General features: G+C 54.2%; 1 long non-coding RNA gene across 5 annotated transcripts; it reads left to right on the plus strand.

Annotated features, from left to right (window-relative positions):
* The first annotated feature begins 14 nt into the window (after window positions 1–14).
* Window positions 15–7707, plus strand: LOC147574085 (uncharacterized). 5 transcript variants are annotated; one of them, XR_015243909.1, is made up of 4 exons: window positions 15–2468; window positions 2619–3377; window positions 3785–4632; window positions 6386–7707. It is a non-coding gene; the product is annotated as an uncharacterized LOC147574085 (long non-coding RNA). The 5 variants fall into 5 exon arrangements; XR_015243910.1 differs by lacking the exon at window positions 6386–7707 and adding an exon at window positions 4968–6360; XR_015243907.1 differs by lacking the exon at window positions 6386–7707 and having other exon boundaries at window positions 16–2468; window positions 2619–2755; window positions 3056–3377; window positions 3785–6360.
* The last annotated feature ends 3827 nt before the right edge of the window (window positions 7708–11534 follow it).

Consider the following 11534-nt stretch of genomic DNA (forward strand, 5'->3'; position numbering starts at 1 on the left):
TAGAAGGAGGCACTCTGGGAGGAGTTCTATTCAGGACACCTTTTTAGAAATTAAAATTCCCAAAGTTCACAGGCTAGGAGTTACAGGCGCCCACCCGTTAGTACGGCCTTGGGCTTCAAGAGCAAAGCGCGGAAGGAGAGTGGAAAGGAAAGTGCCTACAACTCCCAGAGCGCCACGCGGGAGGCGACCCGGCGCTGCCCGCTGCAGTCGCCGAGCGGCGCCGCGCTTTCTGTGAGGCCCGCCTGTCGCTTGCCGGTCCTACCCGCGCTCGCCGCCCTCGCGCCCACCGCCCTCGCGCCCGCCCCGCAGCCGGCGCGTCCAGCCGGCGCCTCGGTCTCGCCCTCCGCGAAGGCGGCCCGATCTGCCCTTCACAGCCGCCTCTGTCCACTAAGGTCACCGAGGGGCCCGAGGCGCCACCGGCCCTTCTCGGAGGCCCTCGCTACTCCCGCTCCATTCCCCCAAATGCTCTGGACTCCCGGGATGCTCTGGGGACAGGACAGACGCGGTCCCTGCTGCCACGAAAGTCCCTGCTTGCAGACTGTTGGAATTGAGAATCTCAAAGCAGAGAAGAGGAAGAACTACAACACGCGATCATTGCTATGAAAGAAACATGGTCCCGTAGAGAGAAAAGCCGATTTTAGGTGGGCCAACTTAGGCCCTTTGGTCTCCACCACGCCTCCCACCCGTGTCTTGGTGCGGGGACGTGAGCATAATCGCATATTTCCGTGTCTTTGAAGGTATATGGGGGGCAACACCCCCGCCGCCCCCGACGGGATCCCTGCACAGGACCTGGCATTTCCCTGCCTGGACGCTGCTGTAAAGTCAGGAGAGACTAAATGGAAACCACGGATTCCTAGATGCGGCTCCCGTGAACCTTTGGGCTATTTGGGGGGAACCTTTGCAGTGTTTGAACTTATAGTCCCTCTCCTGCTTTCCACAGACAACGTTGCCAGACACATTAGGGGGCTCCATAAATATTTGAGCACCTCTTAATATGTCAAAATGTCCAGATTCAGAGACAGGAAGAAGCACAGCGCTCCCAGCATCCAACTCTGGCGGAGCTCAGCAAGCCTGGGCAGGGGGTTGGCAGGTGTAGAAGGCACTTTTACCACTGAGGATTCATCAGTATTTCCTTCCAGCTCACATTCTGCGGTAGATTTAAATGCTTGAAATCCTCTCACAGTCCCTCATCACCTATACGATGAAATTCAAGCTCCTTAGCACAATCTGGAAGCCCCTTCGTGGTTTGGAGGTTGTCTAACTGACCAGGTTCAACTGCCTCTCCTTGCCTGGAACTTGCCAGGCTCGCGAATTCAGAACATTTGTAGGTCCCTAGTTGTTTCATGTTTTCCCTAAAAGTCTTTGTCTCCCAGCCAACAATCCTTTGTCCGTCCCCCCCCCCCCCCCCCCCCCGCCAACTATCCTTTAGACTTGAGTCTGGTCCCTCAAAACTATCTGCTCTTCTCGAGGGTTTCTGGGGATTCTAGAACAGCTGGGTTTGAAGCATGGCTCCACATTCTGGATCTGGGGCTGCTTCTAGAACCTGCTTCTCACAGCTTCCTTGTTGGCCAAGCAGCGGTGATATTAGTACCTCTCCTCACACAACTGCTATGGACATGATATAGGATGATACGGGTATGGAACTTATCCAGATAAATGTTAGATAAGGTAACAAGAACAGCTGATGGCTATGTGTGCCAAGCCCTGTTCGAAGTGTTATGTGTTCCAAGTGTCATATGTTAAGTGATTTAACTCTTCTCATCTTCACAACAGCCTTGTGAAAGTGTTATCAGCATTCTCATTGTGCAAATGAGGGAACCGCCCAAGTGACTTGCCAAGGTCACCCTGCCGGGTCAAGAATGGTGCCAGGAATTGAACCCAAGCTGTCCGATTGCAGAGATCACACCATGCTCTGGTGCCTCTCAGGAAAAGCTCTGGAAACGCCACCTTCGTCAACGAGGACAGGTCCCAGGCCAGTGTCTAAAGCACAGAGGAAATGTTAAGTGCTCCAATAGCTGTGGACCTAGCATGATCTTCCCATCTCCCTGGCTCTTGCGCTTAACTTCTAGCAGGCCATCTGCTTCCAGTCTGCTGACTTGAGCTGAGATCCTGCCCTCACCCCCAGAATGTTGCCTCTTGATCACTGATAGTGCACAGACATCTTCAGGAAGGTTCATAGGGAGGCTGGTTCACTCAGCTCGTAGTAACTGAGCACCCAGTTACTGAGGGTACATCCTGAATGGTGGGAATTGAAATTCCTGTGGCCTCCCGCGCAGTGGAGCCTCCTGAAGAGACCCCTGAACTGCTAGCAGACAACCAGCCGGTGGGAAAGGTGGGGCCTCGCTGGTGCTCAAAAATAATGGCACTTCTCCTGCACCCTTTTCACTCATTCATTCTTAGAGCCAACAAGTACTGAGTGCACATTCAGTGCCAGGTATTCTCAGGCACCAGACACAGCATTTAGTAAGGTAAGCACTGTTCCTGGTCTCATGGGCTTTCCAGTGTGAGTAAATATTTTCAGAGAATTTCTAAGAAGAAATCAAGCAGGGTGATGTAGAGTGGCTTGGGGATTGTGGGTGGCTACAGGAGCTCTCTCTCAAGAGGTAACGTTTGGACAGGACCTGAATGAAGAGAAACAGTGTGCACATGTAGACCTAGCGACAGAATGTTCTGCACAAGAGAAGAGGCGTGAAGGCTCTGGAGTGTGAGCAAGCTTGATGTGTTCCAGAAATGAGATGAGGATACCTGGAGCATGGTGAGGGAGGAGAGGTGCTGCGTTTGCCTTTGGTTAAGTCACTTCCTCTCTCTGAATTTCAGTGTTCTCATCTGTAAAATGGGCGTAATTTTACCTGTGTGTTAGTGTCTAGTTAGGGGATGGGGAAAGCCACCCTAGGTATTTCAGACAGAAGGAATGTAATACAGGGCATTGTTTACAGAGGTGTTGGGAGGGCAGGAGGAGCCAGGGAACAATGAGGACACCCACAGATTAGTAACTGGAGGGAGCGGCTGTGGCCCCTAAGACCAGAGGAGCAAAAAGAGAAATAATGTTTCCCAGAACCGTGATTCCTGCTCGCTGGAGCAGGAATTGAGAGCCACACCCTCAGGGGTGCTACTGTCACACAGCTGCTGTCACCACCACGGCCTGAGGGGCCACCAGAATCCTGGGCTGGGATGGCTCCTCCCTCCCTCCTGTCTTCTGAAGCCCTGCTGGTGCCTCCTGGAGGCAGGGTCACCTGACCAGGGCATCTGGGAAATGAGGTTTGCAGGCTCCCGGTCCTGGCTGTGAAGAAGAGCCTAAAAAGGCAAGCGCAGGACGGGAACCACCGACGCCATTCCCACACCAGCCACTGCACACCTCTGTACGAGGAGGGAAACAAGTATGTGTTCAACAAATTACTGCACGGATGCTTCATAGCACGTAGTAAGCGTGTGGGAAAGGCAAACAGAAACACCTTTAGTATAATATCTTATACTAAACACCTTTATATAAACACCTTTAGTATAATATTTTAACGTGAAGGTCTGAACTTCTGATGTGAGGCATCAAAAATGAGCATTTTTAAAATAGAATTTTAAATCCGAATGGGTGATGTATTCACCCATCGAATTCAAATTGCAAAGCGATATGCGGCGAAAATAAGTTTCTCGTATCCTGTCTTCTCATTGCCTCATCCTTGACTCCTCCTAAAGCCATCGCTGGTCCCTTTCTTCTGTGTCTACGGATCGTCCAGACCGGGGCAAGGGTATGCGTCTATTCAAAACAACTGTTTTCTTTGACCCACAGGGTGCGTGCCACGCACACAGCTCCGGGACTCGCGTTTCTCTCTCCACCGAATCTTGGAGGTCGCTCTCAGCACACACCACTTTGTCTTACCGGAACCATGATTTTCCTAGCCAGCCTCCCGTAGTCTTTTACCGTTTCCGAGAGGGCTGCGGTGCGTACACTTGCACAACTTCCTAGTGCCCGTGCGCATGTCTTCCTGTGGGATCATTTCCAAAAGGGAACTTGCTGGGTCAAAGGCTCTGGGCGCTTGTCACTGTGATAAATACGGCCCGACCGCCCTCCGCTCCCACCAGCGGGGGCTGTTTTCCCGAAGCGTCACCGGCACCCTCTTCACGCCGCCCCCATGGAGGCCCCAGACGTGGAGGGACAGAGATAAGCCCTCCCTGCTGTGCCCTGTCTGGATTCCTGACCCACAGACTGCATGAGCAGGATCAAATGGCTGCTGCTCTATGCCTCCGTGAAGTGGCTGGTTACGCGGCAGTAGGCAGCTGGAACAGCCCCTTCCTAAACTCCTTTTGGCACAGCTCTCCACTTGGTGAGACAAAAGTGGGCCTACCTGTGCTCCCTGCTGCAAAAGCGCAGTCGTTAGCCCAACTGCAGCTGGCCAGTGTCCTTCCAGGATGTTCCTGGGGAGCCTCCGTCATCCCACCCATCGGCAGGCCACCTCGGATGCAGAAAAGGCCCCGGTGTGTGTGCAGAAACCACATTCTTCGGGAACCCCCAGCACATGCCGTTCACGCCCGTTAAGATAAAACAGTTGCCACAGCTTCACACAGCGAGTCTGGGAAAGGCACAGATCGCTCCTAATTTATCTTCTTGGTGGAGACTGATAGCGGTCAGCATGAGCGGTGAGCCTACTTAGCAGTTGTGGTGATCCATGGGAGGTATGTCACTCGCTCATTTGTCACCTAATCCTTGCTGAGCACCTGCTCTGTGCCAGGTTCTGAAAAAGCCCTGGTGACAGAGGAATAGATGGATGAGGCCGCTGCCTTCCATCAGCCCTAGTTCAGGGCTGGGGCAGACGGGGCAAGGATACCGAAGGGTGACGCGAACGGGTGACATTCCAGTGTTGGTTTTTTAAGTTCGTTAATTCATTTAGAGAGAGCGAGCACACATGTGAGCGGGGGAGGGGGGGAGGGAAAGAGAGAGAGAATCCCAAGCAGGCTCTGTGCTGTCACCGCAGAGCCCAGTGTGGGGCTTGATCCCGTGAACCGTGTAATCATGACCTGAGCTGAAACCAAGAGTCGGACGCTGAACCAACTGAGCCACCCAGGCGCCCCTATGGGAACGTTCCCGTGTTGATATGAGGAGGAAATAGGCAAACTGGGCCAAGATGGTTTGGTAATAATAGTGCCTTTTTGCAGTGCCTTGTATGGCCTGCGCCTCCCTCGGGAGCGTGAGGTAGGCGAGACATCCATTTGTGTATTGATTTCGCAGCCGGACTGGGGCTGGGGGATGGCAGGGGAAGGGAGGCGATTCAGGATATATTCCCAGGACATTGAAACATACTGTGTATTCATTCGCTAGGGCTGCCACAACAAAGTACTACAGACCGGTCCTCACATGACCCCCCGTGTGGATGTGCGCGCGCGCACACACACACACACACACACACACACGCTCCTCATGTCTCCTTGTGGGTCCAGATTTTCTCTTCTTCTGAAGTAGCCAGTCAGATTGGGTCAGGGCCACCCATGTGACCTCATTTCACCCCACTTGCCTCTTTAAAGACTATCTCCAAATACAGCCCCATTCTGAGGTCCCGGACTTCAACATATGAATTTTGGGGTGACACAACTCTGCCCAGAAACACACTGTTGCCTAGTTTGGACTGAGGCCACCATATGTCGCAAGTCTCTGTGCCCTGTGGTGACCGTTGCCAACATCCAGCCTAAAAGAAGTTGGAGATCCAAAGGAACATTGATTCGGGACAAGGATGTGTGGGGTGACGACACTTGCCCTGGGCCCCGTGGGTTGGGCTGCTGTGGGCTGGTGGGTGGCTGCACGCAAAGCTGTCTAAAGGGCACCCGTGCTCTCGCCAGCACTATTCAGTCACCAAACGATGGAACTACCCACGGATGAATGGATAAACCCAAACGATGGAGTATTATTTGGCCATTAAAAAAGTGGGATGAAAATGTTCTGGAAGCAGGCAGACGTGATGATCGGCATTTGTGCCAGACCCTTAGTCCACCCTCACTAGTGCTCCTTGATGGGTTCACTCTTTGAGCACTGAAATATATTTATTTAAATGGGAAACTCTATGTGACTATCCAAATGTAATGTCTGTATCATAGGCAGGACCTTACAAAAATAAATACAATAAAACAACAAAAAAAAGGTTATTAGATTCTAGTTAGATATTGTCGCTCCCCTAAAGCTCCCTCAGAAAGGGGGGCACTTGCCCCCTAGGTGAGATGTTGCCATTTAACTCTGGGCTCCGCACGACCCAGGACCACCTTGCTGGCCAGCCAGCCTTTGAGGAAATACAGCCTCACACTAAGTAAGGAGCACTCCCCAAATCCCAGTGGGGGGGCAGGGGAGGATTTCTCTCTCTCTCTCTCTCTCTCTCTCTGTCTCTCTGTCTCTCTCTGTATCCAGGCCTGAAAACACTGGCTCCTTGTTCATATGCCTGGACCTGCAAATGGACTGGGCTGCCTGGATTCCTCACAGAGAGGGTCCCAGAGATACTCCGTGAGATGTCCAAGCCCGTGAAGTGGGAGACCTGGGTTTGCGTCCTGACTCCGGCACCTAGAGGGGACTTAACTGTTCGCTCATTCGACAAACATTCCTACGCTCCAAAGACTGTGCGGCAGCGGGGGGCGGGGGGGGGGGCTGGCAATGCACAAGGTGGGTGCAGTCCTGCTCTTTGGGAGCTTTTATTTCAGTGGCAAGAGTTGGTCAACAAGCAAGGACGCAAGGAAGAAAACTCCAAGTATGGTGCAGGATCAGAATAAGATGGGGAAATGAGGTGAAGGGTGCCCAGGGAGGCACCATTAGATGGCGAGGTCAGGAAGGGCAGCATCCACCTTTCCTCTTGCCTAGAATATGGCTGTGATGCCTGCAGGTATGGGAGCCATTTTGTGACCAGGAAGCAACAATCAGGAGGGCAAAAGTCAGCATAGAAAGGGGATGTAGACGACGAAAAGAGCCTGGGCCTTCAGTAACCTCACAGCACCGCCGCACAAGCCCCGGACCTTCCTCCTCCAGACTTTCTAGTACATAAGACAAAGGAAGTGCCCCTGTGAGTTGGGTTTTCCTAACAGCTGAACACATGTCTAATGACAACAGATCTAAATGACAAGATTAAATGATGGTAATGTGTGGAGGAAGAAGACTTCAGGTAGAGGGAACAGAAGTACAAAGGCCCCGAGGCAAGGACAGACTCGAAGGATCTGAAGAACTGAAACAAGGTCAGTGCGGCTGAAGTGGGAGGAACCTGAGGGACACGGGGGGAGCAGGGGCTGCTTCGGGTCCCTCGGATGTACCCTTCGTGCAGCAGGAGGGCAGTGGAGTGTTTGGAGCAGGACAGAGACGTGATCTGACTGAGGTCTTAGAAAGATCTTTCTGGCTGGGAGACCATATGGTCAGGCAAGGGATGCTGGGCTCCGGCCTAGGCTGGCTGGAGTGGAGATGGGATCTGGGGGCCATGTGTATACACACAGACACACACACACACACACACCACATGGGGCCCTCTTCCACCCAGACAGACTCCAGTTTGAATCCCGACCCTGCCACTCGTCAGCTGTGGGATTCTGGGACAGGTGACCGAAACACTCCGAACCCACTAGTTTCTCTGTCTTACCGCCCCTGTTGTGGCCTAGGTTCTGTCCTGCCCTCCTAAGCTGCCTTCCTACCCACAGCCTTCACCTTGCAATCCTTTCTCCACACTGCAGCCGCCAAGATTCCTTTAAAATAAACATGAACATGGCTGGGGCGCCTGGGTGGCTCGGTTGGTGAAGCCTCTGACTTCGGCTCGGGTCCTGATCTCACGGTCCGTGGGTTCGAGCCCCGCGTCGGGCTCTGTGCTGACAGCTCAGAGCCTGGAGCCTGCTTCGGGTTCTGTGTCTCCCTCTCTCTGCCCCTCCCTGCTCACGCTCTATCTCTGTCTAAAAAATAAATAAACATTAAAAATAACATAAGATAAAAATGAACATGGCACTTCCCTGCTTATAACCCTTCGATGACTCCCCATAAGCCTCAGCAACAGATCGAAATGCCTGACCGGACCGGGCCTCTCTGTTAGTCTAACAGAGAGACTGCACAACGCCTCAGAGATCAGATGTACAAGCTGGGTTCTCCCTCCCCGCAGCCAGCTGCTTCCTGAAGGGGAAGGTGGGGCGGGGGGGAAGCCCCACCTTCTGAAAGCCTCCGTCCACTTCTGCCATTAACCACCTAGGAGGCCGGGAAGTGCAATCTGTCCAGGAAGGGTAGGAAATGGAATTTTGGTGAATTACTGAGTCCCCGCAACAATCTGCCCTCTGGCGACCCAGAGGTAGCGTCCCCCTTCTTGGCTCGCACCACCCTCCCCCAGGGGCACACCCTCACACCACACCCCGTTTCCCCTCGAGGCCTCCTATCTCTTAGGGATGCACCATGTTCTCCACCTGCGGCAGCCCGGGATCTGGAAGTAAGAGCCACGTTGCTACCTGCTCTGAACCAGAATGAGATGTGGGACAGGGACGGGATGAATGTGGGTAAAACTCATCAGAACAAGGGAGAGCACGCGGCAGCACCAGGCCAGCGACGGTGGGATCCAGGGAGCAGGCATCGGGGGTCCCCCCGCCCTGGCTCTGCTCTCTGGGAGGACCCTCCCAGGCCCATTTTCTCCGAGGAGGAGTCTGTACACTTTGTGCAGCCTGCCCACACAGGCGTGGCTCGGGGGTCAAACCGCAGGCTCGTGGCTTCTTTGGCAAGAGCCATTTCCTCCAAAATGTAGGGAGCTCTCCTTTCAGGAAGTTCCAGGGGACTACACCTGAGGTTCTCTTTTTAACATAGCTTTCTGGAGGCTTCTTTGCTTTGCTCTCTAATCACTCGTCTGTCTCTGTCTCAGTTTACTGATGCTTCACCTCCCGAGCCTCTCAGACGATTAGCGAGCAGGCCAAGTCAACGCTTCCCCTGAGCTTGGCCTGCGGCCGAGGCCTTTGCCCACAGAACCGAGAAGGTTGTTGGCTCAAACGTTTTCGGTTGTATTCCCTGCTATTTGGGGCCGGTAGCAGGTGCCTTTTCCAACTGCAAGGCCTCCAACGCTTTCACCCACCTTTCTTCTGGCTGCAGACCTGTATTCCTCACGCCTCGCCTCGAGCTGAAGGAACAAAGCCGCACGCGTGGGTATACAGCTTGTTTCACCGGACTCCCCCCCCCCACCCCCGGAGCCACAGGGTGGGTGCCCGGTCTGCCCCCCAAGGCACCGCAGGGGACGGTGTTCACAAACATTTGGCCCCTGCAGAACATGAGTCCCCAGCTTCCCACTCTGCAGTAATATGTCCCCGCTGCCTGACCACTGAGCCCGTGCTACGAATTTCTGGCTGTAGATACTGGAGGCGCCCTACTTGAAGACGCCTTTGGCGCACTATTTGGTATAACAAACACGCCCCCAAATGCAGCTCGGCCCAAGCCCAAATAAGAGTTTGGTTTTGGCAGGGGCCTCGTCTCCATGCAGCAGTTCAGGGACCTGTGGTCTTTACGAGTGGATTCACTGTCCCCAAAGCCTTGCCATCGACTGCATCCAGCAGTGGAATGAGAAGGACCAGAGCCTGGAAGGAGCCCATCTCGTTTCCACACATGTTCCATTGGCCAGGACTCGGGCCCAGGGACACGCCAGCCACACGGAGGCCGGTAGGTGCAGCAGCTGTGTGTCCGCGAGTGGAGACAGATTCAGTTGTGAGCAGCCTCCGCCGCACCTCAAGGCTCTCCATCATCTGGCCCGCCCACCTCCCCAGGCTCCTTTCCTCACTCCCTCACTTCCGGCAACTTCAAAAGATGCCCTAAGCCACCTCACTGTTGGGCCTTTGCTCATGCTGTTTGGTCTACTCAGAGCTTTCTCTCCCGACTGTTCCATCTGTCTGCCCATCTGTCCATCCAGCCATCCATCCATCCAACCATCCAGCAAGTATCGTTGAGCCTTAAACACGTGCCAGGCACTGATCTGATCTCCAAACGAGCATATCAAAACGAGCAACATGGAAAACAAACAATACTGTCTTCGCGGGGCTTGTATTTTGCAGCGAGATGCAGACAGCAGATAACAAACAATCCCAAACAAAGCGGGTATGTACGCAATGTAAGAGGTGAGCGATGACCGGGAAAACTGGAGAAGGGGTAAGGGAGTCAGGATGGGTGGGTAGCAACATGAAAGGCAGGGTAGGCTCTGGGAAAGGAGGCCTCACTGAAAAGGTGACGGTTGGGCACAGACCTGAACAAGGCAAGGGAGGGACACATGAGGATGTCTGGGGGAAGAGTATTCCGTGCACATGGAACAGCATGTGCAAAGGCCCTGAGGTGGGAGTGACTTCGCAGGCATGAGGAACAGTGGTGGCAGGGGAGCCCGTGTGGCTTACAGAGTGGGGGGAGATGAGGTCAGAGGCTGTGGGGACCACGTCGTGTGGGGCCTGTGCGCTGATCCCTTCACAAAGCCCACCTCTTGTAGCTTTCAAGCTAGATATTCCTTCTTCAAGAGAGCCTTCCAGGGCCCTCTGCGTGGGGTGGGTGCCTTGCCTGTGTATGCCAGCAGCCTTGTCACGGAGTCTTCTGGCTGGGTGTGTGCTTTTGACCCCCGCCACGCACTGTGGGTCCCCTGAAGATGGAGCCCCATCTGCCTTGCTCACCCTTATGTCCTCTGGGGACACATAACGGCTACTCCACATGGGAATGGGACTGGCTTTCTGAACTGTGGGGTCTCCACGTGGAAAAGGAGGACTGTCCCTTCACGGGCATCTTGGGAAATTTCAACGAGGGCTCTTTAGTTGGCCGTTTTGTCTTAGCAGATGAAACACCAGTGAATTCTTATTCCCCGACTCTTCTCATTCTATATTCCAGAACGACCACGGAGAGGCTTATTCCTGTCCTGTCTCGGCATCTTCCCACATCTAACGTGTGACTTCATCGTGGAGTGCCTCTCACATCTGGACAGTCTGTAGAAAGAAGCCTCTTGAAGGATCCTCCTGTGACGTCCTGCCTTCCAGCCTCTCCCTGATCCAGGAGGTTGCCGAACCTCAACCCACAGGTCTCCCATCCAACTCCCTGATTCTGGCCTGCCAGCGTCCCCCTTCACCTCCTACAGGCTCCTGACACGCCAGCCCCTGGGGCGCCACCGTCGTGAGGACTGAGGGCCTCCCGATGGGAGTGGCCATTCTGACAGCCTTTCTGTGTTGGCTTGGCATTGGGATCTGTCATTCTCGATCATGCCAGCTTCAGCCCTTGGCGTCTAGATGGCCTGGCGTGATGGCAGATGCTCCGCCGCAAGCTGGCAAGAATATTTTATCCCGGCTACTTGTCTGCGTGTATCCACGTCCCTTCCTCCCCTGGATCACGCAGGGAAGACACGCCTGCAGCCCCACTTCCCAGAGCCCTTAGCATTGGCTGCCCGGTCATTTCTGCCCGAGGGAGGCGCCGGCAGGAGACTAGAAGGCAGTGAAGGAGTTTCTAGATTTGGGGGGTGTTTTTAGCGGCGGTGGCAGCGGGGACCTGCGGGCCTGTACTCCGGGGTTTTGTTTGGGCAGCGAAGCCCTTCCAGCGGCCCAGTGAT

The sequence above is a fragment of the Puma concolor genome, chromosome E1, assembly GCF_028749965.1.
Source record: "Puma concolor isolate L17-30 chromosome E1, mPumCon1.1.hap2, whole genome shotgun sequence".
NCBI classification, from domain to species: domain Eukaryota; kingdom Metazoa; phylum Chordata; class Mammalia; order Carnivora; family Felidae; genus Puma; species Puma concolor.